Source organism: Dryobates pubescens, chromosome 21 (assembly GCF_014839835.1).
Source record: "Dryobates pubescens isolate bDryPub1 chromosome 21, bDryPub1.pri, whole genome shotgun sequence".
NCBI classification, from domain to species: domain Eukaryota; kingdom Metazoa; phylum Chordata; class Aves; order Piciformes; family Picidae; genus Dryobates; species Dryobates pubescens.
In genome coordinates this window covers 7,944,768-7,964,782 of record NC_071632.1, presented here as the reverse complement: position 1 = coordinate 7,964,782, position 20,015 = coordinate 7,944,768, and the positions used below count along the sequence as shown (strand labels likewise).

Sequence of the window (20,015 nt, the reverse complement as noted above, 5' to 3'; positions counted from 1 at the left end):
CTTGGTGCCATGGTCTAGTCATGAGGTTTGTGGTGACAGGTTGGACTTGATGATCCTCGAGGTCTCTTCCAACCTTAGTGATACTGTGTGATACTGTGATACTGTAATAATGCCCCACATAAGGGATTATCTGTCATTTGCTGAGGAACAAAGTGTTTATAAAAACTTCTGGCCTTGAGACAGAGCCTTAGGGTGGAAATTTTGTGCTGTGTAGGACTCGCTGTCTACCGAGGGGTTTTTACTTTCACAGCCAGTTAGCATTCTTCTCTGTAAATCCTTAATCAAAATATTAAGACTAGCCGTCTGATACAAATCTCCTGCAAAACAATTCTTGCAATGGTATGGTGAATAGATAGTTTAAATTCTGATCTTCTTTCCATTTACACACCAATTATGTAGTCTTAGAATTGTCCTTATCCAGTCTCAAAATTTTCCTTAGGGCAGCTTATATTTAATAACATGTGCACTAATCCATCAAGTGAAAACTTGTCAAAGGCTTTCTGAGAGTCTAGATATCTTTTGCTGCTCATGTCAGTGGCTATTTCCCCTAGAACCTTGAAGTTAATATGATGTTTTAATGTAATTTGGTTCATAAATCCAGTATGATCTGGTTTTATGCATCTTTAAGCAGCTAATATAATACATCTCCTATATCTTTAGCACTTTTGCTGCAGTTTGTCACCCATTTCACACAATGCTAAGGCCAAGTCAAAGCCACTGGAAGTGAAGAATTCACCTATTTGCATCTCAGTGAGTTCTGGGGAACATTATTTTTGTCACCATTTAGAGTTAGAGCACTGGTATGTAAAAGATTGTGTGAAGCAGTGCGCTTTGTAGCATGTGAGCTTACACCAAATTTAAATTATACACAATCTTTCAGTTATCTGTGTATTTTTTATACTTAGTCTGATATGTTCTTGCCAAGTCTATTAGTGTATATTTTATCACATATAAAAAAATCTGTATAACCTACACAAAGGCAAATGAGGAAAAATGCCACTAACTAGCAGTAGCAATTGCTTGGAGTTAGAAAGCAAGGGAAATCAGAATCAAGGGAGTATAGAAAGACATTTTGAAAAGGCCTTAGCAGCTGAGAGAAGGGGTTCTAGATATAGCAGATGTGGATCACAAATTAGAGAGGTAGCCAGAAGTGAAGATTGGTTTCCTGTGGTTGCTTTTTCTTAAAAGTTGTAGCTATGTGAGTGGGTGGGTACACTTTGTTAAAAACTAAGTTTTATTTAATTTTATGGTAAGTTTTCTATAATCCACCCAATCAACAGCCTCAAGAGTTAAGACATCTGCCTTGGAGATACATTCGTGTTTTGATGAGCTTTAAAACACATTATGTTGAAATGAAATCTTTGATGCTTGACAGCTGCAGGCTGCATGGAATGCTCTCCCCTCCCTCCCCCCCCATTTCCCCCCCTCTTTTCAAGGTGATGTTTACTACACATAATAGGAATGTGCATCATTTTGAAGAACAGTTTTAATTCTCTTTATCCAAAAAGCTTTCTGTAAAAATGATAAATTCATAGGAGTTAACATCCTTTTGGTGAAGAATGTTGGTGATTTTAACAGCTGTGTGTGAAAGCACAGACTAGGGATAGAAGGCTGTGTGAAGTTTTGCATGTGGAAGCAGCAAGATGCCATCAGATGTCGTGCTGGAAGTGACCAGTGCTCACTGTACATCAGAGAGGAGCTGCAGTTGGGAGGCTGTCAGGCTTGGTAGAACAGCAGCTAATGTCCCACAGTAACATTTGCAAATGCTCCTGCAGTGCTATTATTGTAAGCCCTTAAGCCAGATGGTATGGCTCATATGGCTCATGTACACGGGTGAGCAATGCAGGAGTAGTCATATTGCTGCAGAATTGCTGTGGCCGTGGAGACTTGAGAGAAGAGCCATGACCGTGTAGCTTAGAAGTGGACAGCTCATGTTGGCAGTAATGGCTGCCATCTCTAATCTGTAGAGTGGTCACAGATTAAGTTATGACTGATAGTTTACATTGATGCTGTGACAACCCTCAGGGCAATTTCTGTGCAGTACTTTACTTTGTATCTATTAATGGTGGCATTGGGCTAGCTGGTCTTCACCAGCAATAATCACTTTTCACTCAAGCTAAAGGAAAGAACGGTGACCTCTGTCTTGATGCGGTGATAATAGAAACAATAGGAAGCCAGTGTCCAAGACTCTGCAAAAGCCAATAATGAACTAAAACAGGATAAGAAAAATGAATGCCTGCCAGTTCAGCTGATTTACAGGCATCTGTGGATGAGGGATAGGCTGAGGTAGCTGAGGTTGTTCAGCCTACAGAAGACTCCAGGGGCGTTTTAGAGCTGCCTTTCAATACAGGAAGGCTGCAGATGGACTTTTTATAAGGATGTCTAGCAATGGGACAAGGGGAATGGTTTGAAGCTGAGGGAGAGTAGGTTTAGACTGGATCTTAGGAAGAAGTTCTTTAGTAGGAGGGTGGTGAGACTTTGGAATAGGCTGCCCAGGGAGGTTGTGGCTGCCTCCTCCCTGGGATTGTTCAAGGCCAAGCTGGATGAGGCCTTGAGCATCTGAGTCTAATTGAGAGGTGTCCCTGCCCATGGTGGGGAGGTTGGAGTAGATGATCTCAGAGGTCCTTTCCAACTGGAGCCATTTTGTGATCAATGAACAGAAAGTTAAATGAATAAAGGGAAGCAGACATGGTGACAGGGAACATGGCAATAGCAAAGCTTAGATGTAGAGGACTTAATGGATGGGCAGACTTACATGTCAGAATAATTACATTCACCTTTGGTATTTTTTTTTCCTTTTTGTTCAGTAAAACAGGACTCTGTATATGTTCTTTCCTCCTCCAAATAAAAGTGAGCAAGATCTCAACCACTAGCAAACTCTCAGCCAAGTGGGAAACAAACTTTCCTGAATTTAATCAAGCCTCAGTACCTATGGCAGATTTTTGAACATGCCCAAGGCTCATTGCTACTTATAGGGTCAGTTCTGTGAGGTGCTGAAAGCTCTGGCCTTAAGCCAGCAGCAGGATATGAGGGCTTTTTAGTCTGCAAATAGCTCCATGACTTCAGTGGAAACATCTACATATTTAAATTGAATGTGTGCTGAAGTGCTTTACTGCTGCAGAGCCAGAATGCTTGATGCCTTGTAGGACCAAGTCCTTGGAAATCTAATTAATGCATTTCAGTGCCAAAATGGGGACAAAGTTCTTTTGGAAGTGTGTCCACTGAATTAGGTATCTAAATGTTGAACACTGCATTTTCCTGAGAATCTGGCCCTTAAATATCAAGCTGGGTAATCTTTACTGATAACCAGTTTAGTCACTTAGAGTTGCAAAGGTGGGGATATAATTCAAATTAAGTAGCACATGGGCTGCTGTAGCTGTTTGTTTGTTTTGTGGCTTTAGACACACAAATGCAGGTCTGTGCCAAACAATGTAAAATCTAATGCTTAATTCAAGTAAAACACCACACATTTCTGATAATGAAGTTACCTTTCATTTTAAAAATGAGTCTTTCCAGAGTGTCTGAAAATCAATTTGCAGTAGTAGTCATTCTGATATAGATTGCATCACACTTGTTTTGGTGCACACAAGGCTTCAGACCTGGTGCTGAACCTGCATTAACTTTTGCTCTCCTTGCTTTAGGAAACACTGTAGTACTAACTGCTGTTTAATGGATGTGGCTGAGGCTGTATTTATCTGTGCAAGGTTTACTGGTTGTGTTATGCTTACAAATCTCCATAATTAGGACTGCAGATTCCATAATTACAGTTGCAAATGAGAACCATTTTGCCAGAGCTTGTTTGGACTGTTGAATTTGTGAAGAAGGTTTTTGTTTTTGTTTTGTTTTGTTCTGTTTTGTTTTTCTGGGAGTGGTACTGCTTCAATTATGCCAGGATTTTTATTGGTTTACTATAATTCCTGTCTCCTTTTAACAAAGCTATGGCAGTGAAGTTTTAAGTTGTAAGCAAGTCTTCTGCTTTGTTTAGTTTCCTTGAGGTTCCAATAATAACCAGCTACTGAGGACAGTCTTGGAAGTTGCATATGATCCTTCATTTAACTTGATTATCTTTACATACATACTCAAAATAGAAGCACAATGGGATAGCTTAATGGCTGTTTTATATTAAAAATGGGGGAAACCAGTATTATGTAGCAAAACCACAACTGCAATCAAGCAGTTCATAAACAAGTTGAGGTTTTTTTTTTCTGCATTAAAAACAATGCCCCATAATATGACAGATATTTAGGAATTTTGTTAATCAGCAACCTGTGATTCATGGCTTGTGGCAATCTCATACTCACAGAAGCTGACTTAGTGGCATAGGAATTTATTTAATGCACCAGAATTAGTTCAGGCTTGCATTTTTTTTTTCACCAAGAAGTATCATCTTTGGCATTTTCTAGAAAGTGATGAGTCAAAAAAAAAAGGGGGGGGGGGGGGAGGAGGGACAGAGAAATGATGTCTGAATAAATGCTCAACATGGGACACAGTGTAGTTTAAGATGTTTCAGCTTGTCAGGCTGAAGAGAAAGTTTGTGTCACATGAAAGAAAAAACCCCAAAGTTAAAAAAGGGAAAACTCAGAAAAATGAGGAAACTTCTTGAAAAAGAATCTAAAAGAGCAACCAACAGGGTAAAATGATTAAAGACCTTACATTAGAGGTGCAAAGTAAAGGGAAAAAAAGAACCTTTTGCTAAAACCAGCCTGGCCAGCAGTACAGCAGCAAGGTACTGCTCAGAAATGCAAATCACAGATCAGCAGGATGAGATGAATTTTGTCCCAGGATTCACAGTGCCATTGCAGGACTTCCAGAAGAGCTCAAATATAGAATTGTTCACTTATTAGCTACAGTATGGAATTATTAATATTATTAAAGGGATGAATAGCATTTAAATATTTTGTCTTTTTATAGAGTAATAGCTAGCCAAGGATTAAAAACAAGAGGTATAAAACATCATGAGTTTTCCTTAAGGGATGGTCAGTGTCTTCTCCTGTAGAATCTACAGTGACACCTGAACTAGTCAACACATTTATAAATAGCTTAAGAAAAGTTTATGATGAGCTGCTAAACATGAGGGAATGGGTGGATATAGCTTTTTTGGGTCAGGCTATCCCTAAACTACAAGTTGCCAAAACTGCGATTTCTTCATAGAAACAATTCTTGTGTTGTTTCTCTAGTCTTTCCTTAGGATCTTGTGCTGTCCACCTTCTGCTTCCAGGTAGACTTTCATTCAGATCTCGTTTGGCCAGTTTTATGTTCCTATGAGTTGAATGTGCTCTTTACTGTTTTGTTGATTTGTAAGACTACTGAAATGGGGGGAAAAAAGCCTGGTAGGTGCAGAGATAGTTTCAGTCTGGAGTCTGTGGAGGCTGTAGAAGCTTTGCTGCTTGTACTGGTTGATTTACAGAACCTTTTGTCTGGCACTGGTTGCTGGACCCTGGCTATTCATTGTTCCACTATTTCCTCTGTCACTCAGAGCTCATCAGCTTTACCGTATTTCAAGCTGGTATCTCTAAAGTACACTTCTTAGAAGTTCCTCTCATAGTTTAGGCCTGAATTAATTTTCTCCCCCTCCCTACCCGCCGATTTAATATTTCCAAGAATTGGTCCTGATTTCTTCCTGAGTGAGTGAGACAAATGATACTGTTAAATATTTCCTCCCTTCTTTATATATTTTCCTGAAAAATCATGACTCAAATGGCAATTAGAAGCTTACCTGATGATTCAGTCCAGCCACCCGTATCTCAAACACTACAGACACATGCACTATTGATACTCTATTTATAAACTGGCCATGTAAATTTATTTTAAAGGCTCTGGAGTCCTGCAATGTTGCTGAATAAACACCTGATTGTAAAATGTTTGATACCTGAGCTCCAGTGCTAACTTAATTCCACTTCAGGATATTGAGAATCACAGACCCCTTCTTCCCAGTTAATTGTTGTGTTTAATTTGTTTGCTGAAGTAACACAATACTTTGCGTTATAATAGAGACCGAAAGGTCTCAAACTGTTCGTTCCCCAGAGCAAGCCAAGAAATGCAGAAGAAACCCAAACATGTTGAATATCCATCATGAAGAGCAGCTAGTTTCTTGCCAATTTTTGATAACAATTTGCTGACATGAAAATTGACTATTATGTAGTGCTTTTGAAATCCTCCTCTACTGTGAATTCGTCAGTTTGCATGAAGGAAATATCGAACCGTAGCAGACTGCCTGTTTAGGACAACTTAAAGTGACCTGCTGTAAGCATCTTGAATGAAATGTTGGTGGACTAATCATTAGATTAATTACAAGTCTGAATCATTTTCTGCTGTGCCTGCCACTTGGTAGCCAGCAGCCAGAGTAGATGTGTTTACTAGTGACTGTGGGGAACGTTTGTGCATCCTCTGCACACTAGCAGAGTAAATGTTCAAGGTGGGAACTCATCATCCTTTAACAGTAATTTTAGGAAGTAAATTCTGATAAGCCCATCTCCTCTGAATGGTAAGGCAAAATCTCAGGGTATTGGAGCTGCTGAAATTGAACCTATTTAATATTAGATTTATATTTAGCCTAAAATCAACAGGTGGTAGGCCTTTGCCTTCTGCTTCCTTCTGACCAGGTCAAAACTTTTCACATATGTATGAGTTACCTGATTGATTTTATTCTTCCTAAACAGAAAAAAACCCCTATGAATTAATAAAAATAACATAACTTAAGGTTTTATTGTCTCTGAGGTATCCTTCAATATCAGTCATCTAATCCTTGTTTGGGAGATTTTCCATAAGGGAAACTTTAAATTAAGCAAAACATAGTTGCCCCAGATGATCAGAATCTCTGGAAGATGCATTGTGAATCTATAAATCATGCAACTTATTTTTCCTTGCTAACTGTATTCCTTTGCTCTTTGATATCTGCTTTCAAGATTTCTGCTGTAGCTGGAATAAACAGTAGATATGATGTAAAAGATAACTCACTCTCAGCTCCAGAGAGAAGCCATAACGGCCCAGATAATCCTCTGGGTAAGCAATGATTTCCTGAGATGATAATTTATGTGAAATTTGTGTGTGCTTAACCAGCAGGACTGAGCATTTACAGGGTATGTGCATCTTGCTTACAGGTGCTGAGTGTTTTCCCTTTCTGTTCTTTTGGAAGAATGCACTGAAGTTTCCCTTTGTCCCATGTTTGATACACAGAACATATTCATACCTGATTTCTGTCGATATGAATGCCCAAAGAATTCTCTGAAAATGTCTCAGTCACTTTGACCCTGAGGGTTTCTCTGGAATTCATCAAGTGCACTATCTGCATTGCCTAGTAGCTTGTAAAAATTTAGCTCACTGTCATCTCTTCAGTTCAGCATAACTTTGGGAAACAGCAGCACTAAATTAGAGATGCAAGCTGCAGACTGTAATATTAAAAATGTGTTCTCCTACTGTGGCCTAATTTGCCTTTTTTCTTTTTATGCTGATAATGTATCTGAACCCACACTGTGAGCAGTCTGCAATGAGTTTCTAGGCTTTTGGCATCTGTTATGGACAAACTGTGGATTCTTTGCAGCTTCAAACAGCAAATGAAATGAGAAGATAGATAGAATTTGTGTCTAGATGTGTGACATGGAAATGTGCCTAAACAAATGTAATTCTGCAGCAGGAGCACTGAAATTGTGTGGAGGCTAAAAAAACAGATCTTGCTTATCACATGAATTAATTAACTGCAAAACATTTTCTTTCTCCTGTTGTTACACAAAGTAAAGGGCTGGGGATTTCAATCCTGTAATTCAGCACATAAAACTGCTGTCAGAACCTCTGGCTCAGGAAGCCCTGAAACCGCAGGGTGCTGGAAGCATAACCAGGGGAAGGATCACTGTGTGCTTGCCTTGCTCTGGTACTTTTCCTTAGGCATCTGCTACTGGCTGCTGTCACAGCCAGGATGTCCAACTAGATAAACCTTTGTTCTGACCTGGCATGGTCACTCTTATGTAAGAATACATGTGACCATGAGTGGTTTTGATCTCCAGAACCTTCCAGGCCTAGATCACAACTAAGGATGAATGAAAAACAGTGACTGGAGTAAATTTTAAAACACTGTTACTCAGATTTGGAGTAATTTCAAGGAATGTTGTGCTGTCCAAAACTATGGAAATCCACTGGATATACACAACTGCTCAGAAGAAATCAGTTATGTACGTTCATGTCTTCTAAAAGGATTTGGAGGAGCAAAGAAATGGTTTACCTTGTGGTTCACCTGCACAAGCTACCTTGATGGATGTTATACTTAACTCTATATCCTTTCAGCACAGCCTGGTATGAGTGTGCCTCAGATCTATAGTAATGATCTGGAAATACATTTTTTGTTCAGTGTGTGTGTGTGTTATGCTTTTGTTTTGTTTGGGTTGGTTTTTTTTGTTTGGGATTTTTTTTGTTATGTGTTCATTTTGCTTTGTGTGGGGTTTTTTTGGGTCATTTTTGTTTGTTTGTTTTTCCCTAAAACATACATTCCTTGCAGCAATATGCCCTAGCATTTATGATTGAAGCACCTAATGCATGGAGTCCTAATTTTGTCTGGGCTGTTTAGATGTTGCTGCATTGCACATCTGACCAGTATTTTAAGATGAAGTGGTAGGAGCCAGTTTTTCTGAAAGATTCTGTAGTCTGCTTGTGATGCACCCTCTCTTTCCAGATCATAGATATTTGTGTGAGGCTGTAAAAGTGAGAGTTAAAGAGTTTTGCTAGCAATGCAATAAATAATTCATTCTTTTGTTTAAATAATACACCCTCTTTCCTGAATCTTTGCTGTCAGGAAAGTAGGCTTGGCCCTGGATTATTGTCTCCTGGTGAGCATACAAGAAAAGAGGCCTGAATTTGATGCTGTCAGATTGCCTTCCTCAGACCTGTAACCAGGGCAAACTGTCCTGGAAGAGGGGGAGTGAATTCAGATTTGACTCCAAGAGGGCAAGGTCAAGGGCTTCTTTAAGCACATCTGTTCACATTGCAGTGAGCATGAAGTGGGAAAAGGTGAAAACCATTGTACTCGAGCCAGTAGCTAAGCTGTTTTCAGTCTCTGGTTTGAGTCTGGAGAGTGTTTGGACAGAAGCAAGATGTGTTTGGCAGCTGATGGCAAATAAGGGAACTTTTGACTGTGAGCACATGTTTTTATTATTATTGATCTTTCAGATATTGAAACCAATGTTACAGCAGTGTAACTTCTCATGGTGATGACCCAGCTGTCCTTTGATTAGTGCCTGAGAAATACCAGCTATAATTAAAAATGTAAAGAACAGTACAGCATGGTAGGAAGAGCTGCTTATGCAGTTTGGTGCCACAACTGTCCAAATTAGGTGCGGTTCTCCTTCAGATGCCCTTTGGGTAGCATAATCTAAAGGAGCTAAATTGATTCTGCAGTATGTAGGGAAAAAAAAAAAAGGACAGACCATTGCAAAGGAAACAGGAAGTCTGAGACAGTCTTGATTTAATTTCCATAAATGTTTGTTCTAAAGATGTAGCAAGTACCAATATGAAAAAGCTATTAAAGTAATCCCATTTCTCTCTCTTCTCCTCCCCCCTTTTTTGCTGATTACAACTCCTTCTATAACATCTTGGGGTGGGTTGTTTTGTTTTGTTTTGCTTCCCCCCCCCCCCCCCCCCCCCCCAGCTTTGAGTGCTGTTATTCTGTGCAGTTGTAGGAGCCTGTATTTAAAACTAATTCAAGGGGGAAAAGAAAATCCTGCGGTCTGAGGAGCACATATCTGGAGGGCCACAGTTTCTGTTGAAATAAAGTTGCTAATGGAATTAGAATCACAGTGCCACACCACGAAAAGCTTCTCTTTACTACACCCCTAAGATTTATTAAGGAAATGGTCCAGACTCCTGCATATTTCTGTGAATAGTGAGGAATATATGCATTAGTGTGACAGTTGACATATGTATATGTGCATGACAGATTAAAGCAAATGAAGTTGTAGTGCAGATTTTAGCTGAGGTGGTCTTTGGGAGAAGTTCACTGTCTCCTGGCATTTTAAAAGCCCTTTTTTATTGATCTTGATGCTTGAGAAGAAGAGATGGAACTAATTCAGTCTGAATTAGTTTTTATCTGAGTCTCTAACAGATTTTAAGAGAGTAATCACAGAATGTCTTAGGTTGGAAGGGACCTCAGAGATCATCTACTCCAACTTCCCTGCCATGCCTCTCAACAAGACTCAGCTGCTCAAGGCCTCAAGCATTTGCTTTAGAAAGAAGTAATTTCTTCACTTTAAGGAACACTGACAGCAAATTGTATCAATATCAGATGTAATGAGTTTGAATAGAAAATATAAAGTCCAAATTGCCTACAGAGTTGTTCAGTTAGGTAGGTGAATTCTTGTATACAGTATAGACAGTAGATCTCGAGGGCTTATCTAGGTCTTGCAGTGGGGTTGTGGGAGTGAGTGGTGAGTCGTAGTTCATTCAATTCACTCAATCAAATTCAGTGTGGATGTGAAAGAAGAACTCAGTCCACCAGATACAGGATCTGAATCTTGCTGTTGCAATATATTACTGCTTCTCTTTCCCTGAGATCTGATATCTGAAACAGCCATCAATCATATTTGTGGTTAGAAGAAGAGAAAAAAGGCTGTGGTGGGATTTACACTTGATACTTTAAAAACAGTGAAAAGGACTGGTATGAGAAGCAGTAATTGTGATGAGGCTGTGGAGAGAGAGTTTGGGATTGTGGAAGGCAAGCAAAGAAAGGAAGCTTCAGAGATTAGATAAGCAGCCATATTTTTCAGGTCATACTTGATCCAAACCTCAGAAGACATTGTGGTTCATATATCATTGGATTTTGACCTATGCTGGAAGTTCTTTTTAACAGAGAGACTGTAATGAATTAGTAAAAAACCATAAATTTTCTTTGAAACTTTTTGTCTTTATGCCAACATAAGCAAGAGAAAAGCTTTTACCATAAGCCTTTAGCTTTCCTATAGCCCACAGTCTTTGTTTCACTCACTTAATGCACTTAAGCAGTGGGTTAAGGTTTTTTCTTGACTTTCCCCCCACCTATCTACCTTTTTTTTTTTTTTTTTAAACACAGTTTTAGGGCTTTATCTTGTATTGTGTGTGGGGAATATCTCATTGGCCAATTATTTTCTGCATGTCTTTAGGTCTCCCATATTTAGTAGTCACAGCATAGCAGTGGGCAGCACTGAACATTAAAATGCACAAAGAAGACTCTTAGCCCCCACATGGCCCCATAGGCAGAAATCTCCCTGAAAGAGTTGTCCTTTAGGCTGCAACTATCAATATATATTTCAGGCTGAAAGCATGGAGACATTTAAAGTTTGAATCATAATCATAAATGAAAGACTATCAAAACCAGTGGTGGAACGAAGCCAATAATTTATCAGTTTTTCAAGACACCATTTGCAAGAGGAATTTTTGATTTCTTATTTTTGCTTTTTCTTTTGTTACACATCCATTGATATTATGCAGGCTGCATACTGAATCATGGCAGAAAGATCTTTGGTGTATGAGGTGGTGGGTTTTGCTTCTTCAAGTTTTTCCTTTTGCTGCTGTTTCATGTGGAATTGGTCCCTGTTCCCATTCATTTTGATTGTCTGCTATGAGTTTAGAGTGTCCTTGGCACGCTTCCATTTTATCCTTCTTTGCCATGCTGGAAATGGGCTCTGGATCAGACATTGCAAAGGACATGCAATTGCAGTCCTGCTTTTGAAAACAGGCCTATCCCCAGAAGCACACATCTGCTTCTTGATGCTGCTTCACAACTCAGAGTGGTTGTCATAGGTGCAATTGTTCAGAGTCTAACAATAGTGGGTGAGCCCATACAGTGGAAACTCACACTAGCTTTAATTTCATAGACCTTTCCAGGCTCTTTTTGAAAGCCAAGGGATTGAAAACTTTGATCCTGGAGCATCAAGAGTCTTTGCCTGATTGCCTCCATCCAACATCAGGAAAAGGAGAATATTGCAGAAGAAAGAGGGCTTTCTCTTTCTCATCAACTGAAGTGTATGCCTACTTTGTGTATTGACAGACATGTTTTGTCTTCACAAATCAAATACAACATATCTGGAGACACCTCCTGCCACACAGGCTGTCATGTGTTTTTCTCATAGTGGATCAGTGATGAGTTACTTCAGAAAACACTTCTTCAGTCACGCTGTCTTGATTTTTGTTGATCCCAGTAGCACAGAGGAATAATTTGCTTTGTGGCACAAGGTTGGTGATTTCCAGAACGGTTCCACAGATGTGTAGCTGGTTTAGCTTGCTATATTCCAGTCTGTGCATTTTGTTACTCTAGGGAAGCAGTGTCATAGCATGCATGACCTTTTCCATTTTGTCCTTTAAACATCATGGCATCATTTATATTGTGTCTAAAGAAAAGGGTCTTTCCAAGTTTTCCTGGAGAAAACTGATCTTCAGGTTCGGTGTCACACGCTAGGAACAGAAAATGCTCTAACGGAGGGGAGGACAATTCAGGTGTGAAAATGCATGCAATGTTTTACATGCTGTGTCCCAGCTTCTCATGCTTATTAGTAAATAATCACAAGCTCTCAGAAATAAGTTAATAAACTATTTTTCTACCACTTGGTATACCTCATAAGCATGACCTGATTCTGTTAATGTGCATTCTCTTGAGTTCCCCTGCACTTTTCTATGAGAAAAGTGGGCCTCAATGAGACTGGAAATATATCAGTGAAGTCTCTCAATTCCTGCTTTGTGACCACATAAAAGTGAAGCAGAAATTGGCTTGTAGTGAGAATTTTCCTAGTAGTTCTACAGAACACATTTATAGGACCCCAAATCTTTCTGCTTGAGTAAATTCTGCTTTGCTGCTTAAAGTGGAAACCCTCTTTGGTAAGTGAACAAAGCCATCAGGTGTGTTATCTAACCTGACAGTCTGGTGTTTGATTAATCAAACTGTTAATTTGATTTTAAATGACTGATGCTCTTTTAGTAGGTCTGACTTAAGTGCTTGTTTATAATTACGGTACTGAATCAAAGGCTCTTCCCAACCATTGTACAGATTAGTTTGGAAAGATGTGTTTTGATTTTTAGTAGTTGTAAAAAAACCCTAGCATTGGTGTTTACTTTAAAGCACAAATATGTTCAAAGAAACACATAGTTAAAGTGATAAAGCAGTGCCCTCACACTTTTTATCCAAAAGAGAAAAAAAAAAGCAGGAATGCAAGGGTGTGATTTTTAATAAGTTATATAAGCAGCACACTTTATCTTCTGAAGAGATAACCACTTTGGGGGCATTCAGAGCAGGCAGTTTGATTGGTGGGCACTTAGTTTTGTGTGATGAACATATATCATGCAAAACTTTTTGTAAAACTGCTAGAGGTAGGGGAGTTAATCTGTGCAGCTGTCTGCATCTTGCAGTTTGCAGGGAGTTTGTAAATTCCCAGTGAACTTGGAAACTAACAATGTTCTCCTGGAGCAGATAACAACTCCGTGTGCTGGGGTGGTTTTTCAAGGGGGTTGTAGTAAATGTTCACATGTTAGGATATCTGAATGTTTGATTATGAGTGAAGGTCATGCTTGATTGGTAAGGTCCTAATCCTATAAAAACAGCCAAGCATATGGTTCATTGGAGTCATTTGTGTAGCCCCATTTGGTCTCATATAAACTCTTAAATGCAAATCAGATCTATCACTTTCCACTGGCTTTATCACAGTATCACCAAGGTTGGAAGAGACCTCAAAGATCATCGAGTCCAACCTGTCACCACAGACCTCATGACTAGACCATGGCACCAAAGCAGACCTCATGACTAGACCATGGCACCAAGTGCCACATCCAATCCCCTCTTGAACACCTCCAGGGACGGTGACTCCACCACCTCCCTGGGCAGCACATTCCAATGACGAATGACTCTCTCTGAGAAGAACTTTCTCCTCACCTCGAGCCTAAACTTTCCCATGAGCAGCTTGAGACTGTGTCCCCTTGTTCTGGTGCTTTTATGTATGATTTCAAGGTATCTATAACTGCAAGAGAGTGTTTGCATTTGGAGAAAACCCTCACTGCCTTCTGCAAAAACACTCTTTTGAAATAATTTAAATTAAGGCTAATCACTAATTCAATGTCTAGTAAATGCACAAAATACTTTAAAAGTATCTGTCTTGGTATAGCAAAGAAAAAATGTCTAGAGGCATTATTTTTGCCTATTTTTAAACTCTACATGTCTCAGATAATGCATAATCATCCCTAGTGTTCCTCATGAGCTACTTGAATATCTCAGGGGTATATATTGCAATACTCTATATAGCAGATAATCCAATCCTTTCACAATGCCATTACTTTTTCCAAGTGTGTTTTGGGGCATTGTAGTTAAGTAGGTGTTAAATGTTCTTTTTTTTTTTAAATTTTCCTTTTCTAAATTTAAAGAGAGTTTTCCATGCCTCATGTTTTGCTTTTCCAGCTACATACAGTTTTAAGAAGCTTGATTTTCAGAGGAAAAATACTCGACACTTTCTGGAAACGAATCCCCACCAAGGCGATTCAGGCCCTTGTAGCAGCCAAAATCATTAGTCATTCTTGAAAATCTTGGCTGAAGGACACTAGACAACACAATCTCTATTTCTGTTTTCTGTTTCTTTTCTTTTTTCTTTTTTTCCTCACATCATAATTTCATAAATTTGTCAGTCACTGCAGCCTTTCCAGAGTACACAGACATGAATTTTGTCTGTAGAGCCAAGCTAAACCACCTTCTTGATTCTTCCCTTTAGGTTTTTTTTTATATATCACATTGAGTTATATGAAAGGAGAAGTAATCACTGTTTTTTCCCCTTAGCCAGACATCTTTCTGGGAAACAACCTAATCTCTCAAGGAAATGGGGAAATACAGTTTTGTCTCTCCCCCATCCCCATCCAAACAGATGAATATTCTCATTTAGCACACTTAGAATAAAATAGAATAAACCAGGTTGGAAGAGACCTTCAAGATCATTGTGTCCAACCTATCAACTAATCCAACACCACCTAATCAACTAACCCATGGCACCAAGCACCCCATCAAGTCTCCTCCTGAACACCTCCAGTGATGGTGACTCCACCACCTCCCCAGGCAGCACATTCCAATGGGCAATCACTCTCTCTATATAGAACTTCTTCCTAACATCCAGCTTAAACCTTCCCTGGCACAGCCTGAGACTGTGTCCTCTTGTTCTGGTGCTGGCTGCCTGGGAGAAGAGACCAACATCCGCCTGTCCACAACCTGCCTTCAGGTAGTTGTAGAGAGCAATAAGGTCACCCCTGAGTCTCCTCTTCTCCAGGCTAAGCAGTCCCAGCTCCCTCAGCCTCTCCTCATAGGGCTTGTGCTACAAACCCCTCACCAACTTCGTTGCCGTTCTCTGGACACACTCCAGCAAGTCAACATCTTTCCTAAACTGAGGGGCCCAGAACTGGACACAGGACTCAAGGTGTGGCCTAACCAGTGCAGTGTACAGGGGCAGAATGACCCCCCTGCTCCTGCTGGCCACACTGTTCCTGATGCAGGCCAGGATGCCATTAGCCCTCTTGGCTGCCTGTGCACACTGCAGGCTCATGTTCAGCCTACCATCGACCAGTACCAGTACCAGTACCAGGTCCCTCTCTGCCTGGCCGCTTTCTAGCCACTCTGACCCCAGCCTGTAGCACTGCAATAACCTTTATTTTGTTCCCACTCATCTACCAATGAAATTCATTTAGAATTAATCTTTGTTTTTCATTTTACACCCAAGTATTCAGCTAGAGAATTTTGCAGCTATCCTTTCTTAAAGGCACAGCCTAAACTGTCACAGCATGTCATTAGCCTCAATTATTATTATTTTTTTTAAACCTGCTTTATTAAAAGAAGTCTGAACTTTAAGTTTATGGAGCTTGGAATGAAGTTCTGCAAAGCTGTATCCCTAGACTATGGTAAAGTGTACCCTGAGATGAAGTTATATAAATCTATGGATCTGATAATTTGTTTCTATTTCACAGCTCTGTGTTCTTCCTGTGACAACTTCACAAGCAGATTACTTACAAAGCAGGAGATATTGGTGAGAGTTGTATATTCCAAACGTCCTCAGGACTCCAGAGTGGACTATTTCCTGGGTTGTGGATATAAAGAATTACTCTGGGCTCTCTTTTACTTTTTCCTTCCATATTCAAAATGGGGGCCCCATGTAATTGTTCATTTTATTCCACCTTACATTGTTGAAGAATTTTTCTGGGGATTTAGAAATGAGGTAGAAATGTCTACCAGGAACATTGAGCACAGGCACTGGGCAATGGCAATTGTTATGACTCTCTGAAGCCATGGCACCAGTGAGAATGGGTTTCCAGAAGCCTGCAGGGCCAAGTAAGACAGGAGTATCTATCCTATGTGTTTCTTGGGTTTATGTTTTAAAAACCTTTCTGAGAATGAAGAAAAAAAAGGAAAACACTTGCTGAAAGAACCCTAGGGACTGGGGCCAGAATTAATTTCAGCTGAGATTAGGAGCCCTGTTCTACAGCCCATGAGAAGAGGCAGATTTAGAGTAGCAACACTGATTTGACCATTAAAGCTGTTTCTCAGCATTGACTCATATAGGCAACTTTTGTTGATGGGGCTTTTAAATGGGCAACTCAGAGAAATTCCTTCAGTTAGTGAGATCAATTTGGAGCTGAGTGAAATCAAACACAATTTCCTCTCCTGTACGCAGCAAAAATTATCTAAAAGAATATAGGAGCAGCTGATGCAGAGGCAACACTGCCCAAATGGTCTCTAAAGTTTCTCTGAAGCACTTTTTTCCTCTAGTCAGACCTATCTGTCTGCCCCATATACTGTCTCTGTCAGAGCAGGATGGTCTTACAGGCCTGCAGTACTTGCTCCCATCTGCCTGTAGTTTGCTCTCTGTGCAAAGTTGATGGTTTTTGCTAATGTGGCCACGACACAAACATATTAACCCTGCTTGAGAAATCCTCTCCATTTATTCTGGACAGAATGCTTGCTGCAACCTCTGCTGGGTTAAGCTTTTAAAGTATTTTCCAGGGTGGGTGGACTGTAGGAAAGTGAGTGTTGAGGTATCTAAGCTGATTTTAACTGAGCTAATTTCTGTGCAAGGGTTAATCCAGTTTAGAGCTTCGTGCAGGTCAATGTTATCATCACCCAAATTAGCCTGCAGAGTTCTGTGCTCTGCAGCCGAGCTGTTCTTGGTACTCATACTAGGCTTTTGAAAGTTGCTTTGTGTATTTTCAGACTGCAAGTAGGTTAGATGTACGTTTGTGATCCTCTCCCATCCCCTTTATGTGTTTAAAGCCTAACTGAGGAGCCTGAAAATATTCCTGTCAAACAATCAGAGGGATCTTTTTTTTCCCCTTCTGTATAAAGCATGTCTCTGACACTGCCAGTCTGTGAATTCCTCCACATTTTTGATCCACATTAATGAAAACTTTGGAAAGTGTCCTGTTATGTTGGTGACTCTTGGAACACCTGGGGAACTGGGAGGCAAGAGGAAAGTGCTGTGTATATTTCTCTCAAACCCTTATGCATTCTCTGCACAGGTAATTCCAGTGCAGTTAATTTTTCATATTTCCACATTTCCCTTGCAAAAAAATCAGTTGTTTGGCCTGCAGCTCCCTAGCCTGATACAGTCAGTGCAAAAGATCCAGACCACTGAGTTCAGGTTATCTAGCACTTTATTGTGTTCACCTCCTGTCATCCAGTTGAATTATACAAATTATAATTAATCCTGAATTGTACAAATACTGTTGTTACAAGCATACTTTCATCCGGGGGTTATTCACAAGTTGTTTTGCTTGTTTACTTGCTGTTAATTCCTTCAGAACAAACACTGTTATTACCTCTCCTTGGCAGAATAACTGATTCCTCTGTCGACTGAGGGATTAAATCAAAGACCCTTCAAAATGGCTGTGTGGGAATATTCAGCATCTGTGGACGTGTTTTTGGTAAGTATTCACAAGACTCGATCGTGCTTGCTTGCCAATTAAAACATATGAATGATTCTAAAAGAATTGCAGTCCAGCCAGAGCGTACACATTTCTGCCAGGGAACCACCAGGATACTGCTGTGGTATTGGCACATAGCATGCCAGTGGGGGGATGAGGTGCTGAATGTCCTGGCATCCTGCAGAGCTGATTGTATCACTCTGTGATATAATTGTACTGTGGTTCCTTCCTATCTCTGAGTCCATTTGGCTCGCTGCAGTAAGAGAAATCTTTTGTTCAGAATGCAGGCACCTCTGAGCCTAATTGTAGTTAGGAAGAGAAAAAAAATGAAATTAAATTAGTGGTGAGCAGCTTGTCACTCTGCAGTTCAGATCAATGCTTGTTTACACAGGATCGTAGAATTGCCAAATGTTAGAGGTTGGAAGGGACCTCCAGAGACCATCCTGTCCAACCCCCCTGCCAAAAGCAGGATCACCCAGGCACAGGAATGCATCCAGGTGGGTTTTGAAAGTCTCCAGAGGAGACTCCACAACCTCCCTGGGCAGCCTGCTCCAGGGCTCTGTCACCCTCACTGTAAAGAAGTTTCTCCTCATGCTGAGGTGAAACCTCCTATGCTCAAGTTTGTATCCATTGTACCTTGGCTTATTACTGTGCATCACTGAAAAGAGCTTGGCCCCCTCCACTTGACATCCACCCCTCAGATATTTCTAGGCATTGATCAGACCCCCTCTCAGTCTTCTGAAGACTAAAGAGCTCCAGGTCTCTCAGTCTGTCTTCACAGGTTATGTGGAATATTTTTGTTGTGTACTACGTAAGCTGGGACTGGACCCTCAAGGAAGGTTTTATGAATGAATGCCATCCACAACCTAGTATTTTGTATTTTAAAGCTTTTTTTAATTATTTTTTTTATTTTATTTTTTTTTAATTTTTTTTTACTGTCTGATAGAAGTTTCTAAGCTCTCAATGTGGGAGGGAAAATATTCCATTGAACACAGCCATGCTGAATATCTTCTCTTAGTAGAATTGTGGATGAGTGCAAGACTCTTATAACTGGCCTGATGTTATTGAGATGGTAAAATTCTACTCTGTAATATTTTTTGGAAGCCTATTACTTCTCAGTGGGCAGTGGTGTGCAGTGTAGGATGGATCATAATATCAAAGATACATATACTTGTGTGTATATATATTGTGTGGAAGTGGGGAGATTCGGCCTGGATATGAGGAGGAAGGTCTTCACCATGAGAGTGGTGAAGCCCTGGAATGGGTTGTCCAGGGAGGTGGTTGAGGCCCCATCCCTGGAGGTGTTTGAGACCAGGCTGGATGAGGCTCTGGCCAGCCTGATCTAGAGTCCCTGCCCATGGCAGGGGGATTGGAACTAGATGAACCTTGTGGTGCCTTCCAACCCTGACTGATACTATGATACTCTCTCTCTCTCTATATATATATATGCAGCTTAAACTCAATGAATGAGAATTTGGTTGTGGGTAAATTGAAGATGTAAATTTCCAGAGGGGTTACAACTGCTATAGGGTAAACTTAGCTGGAAAAGATTGACGTAATTAAAGCCAGACTGTAGCAGACACATTGATAATACTGCTCCAGAAACAAGAGTTGGCATGTCTTCATCTATTTTATGTTTATTAAAATCCCTCCTTTTAATTTGATTCTCTCATGCTGTGCTTACAGGTCCTATTTGCTGAGGAATTAAACATTCACGTTTGTTTCCTGAGTCTTTTCTTAAGCTCCTATCAGACAAAACGAAAGAAAAACAAAGATTGTCTGGAAACTCTGAAGTAATTTAGTTTTATAAATCCTTTCAGGAGATCCTGTGTTTACTGAGTGAACTACATGGGGTTAATTTACTAAAGTGTTCTGAAGGACTTAGCCAAATAAGAAAAGAAACATTACCTAGAGTTGCTGTTCTTTGCCAGGAACAAAAGTAAAACAAATCAGTGGCAGGATGAGTGGATCCGGTTAAATAATAATGTCTCTCCAGCAGGAAGTCTATCAACTGAAAGGTGAGACAGCAACATAATGACAATGCCCTGTGGATCAACTCTGAGGGTGAAAAAACCCCATGCCACAACACAACACATCTCCAAAAACCCTCAATGAAAATATAA

At 40.1% G+C, this 20,015-nt stretch overlaps 1 long non-coding RNA gene across 1 annotated transcript in view; it reads left to right on the top strand.

The window, feature by feature from the left end:
- The window catches only part of LOC128898292 (uncharacterized), a 64,650-nt gene that overhangs the window by 23,786 nt on the left and 20,849 nt on the right, over nucleotides 1-20,015 (top strand). The window contains exon 2 of the long non-coding RNA XR_008462796.1: nucleotides 17,801-17,892. This is a non-coding gene — a long non-coding RNA (uncharacterized LOC128898292). The remainder of the gene's footprint in view (nucleotides 1-17,800; nucleotides 17,893-20,015) is intronic.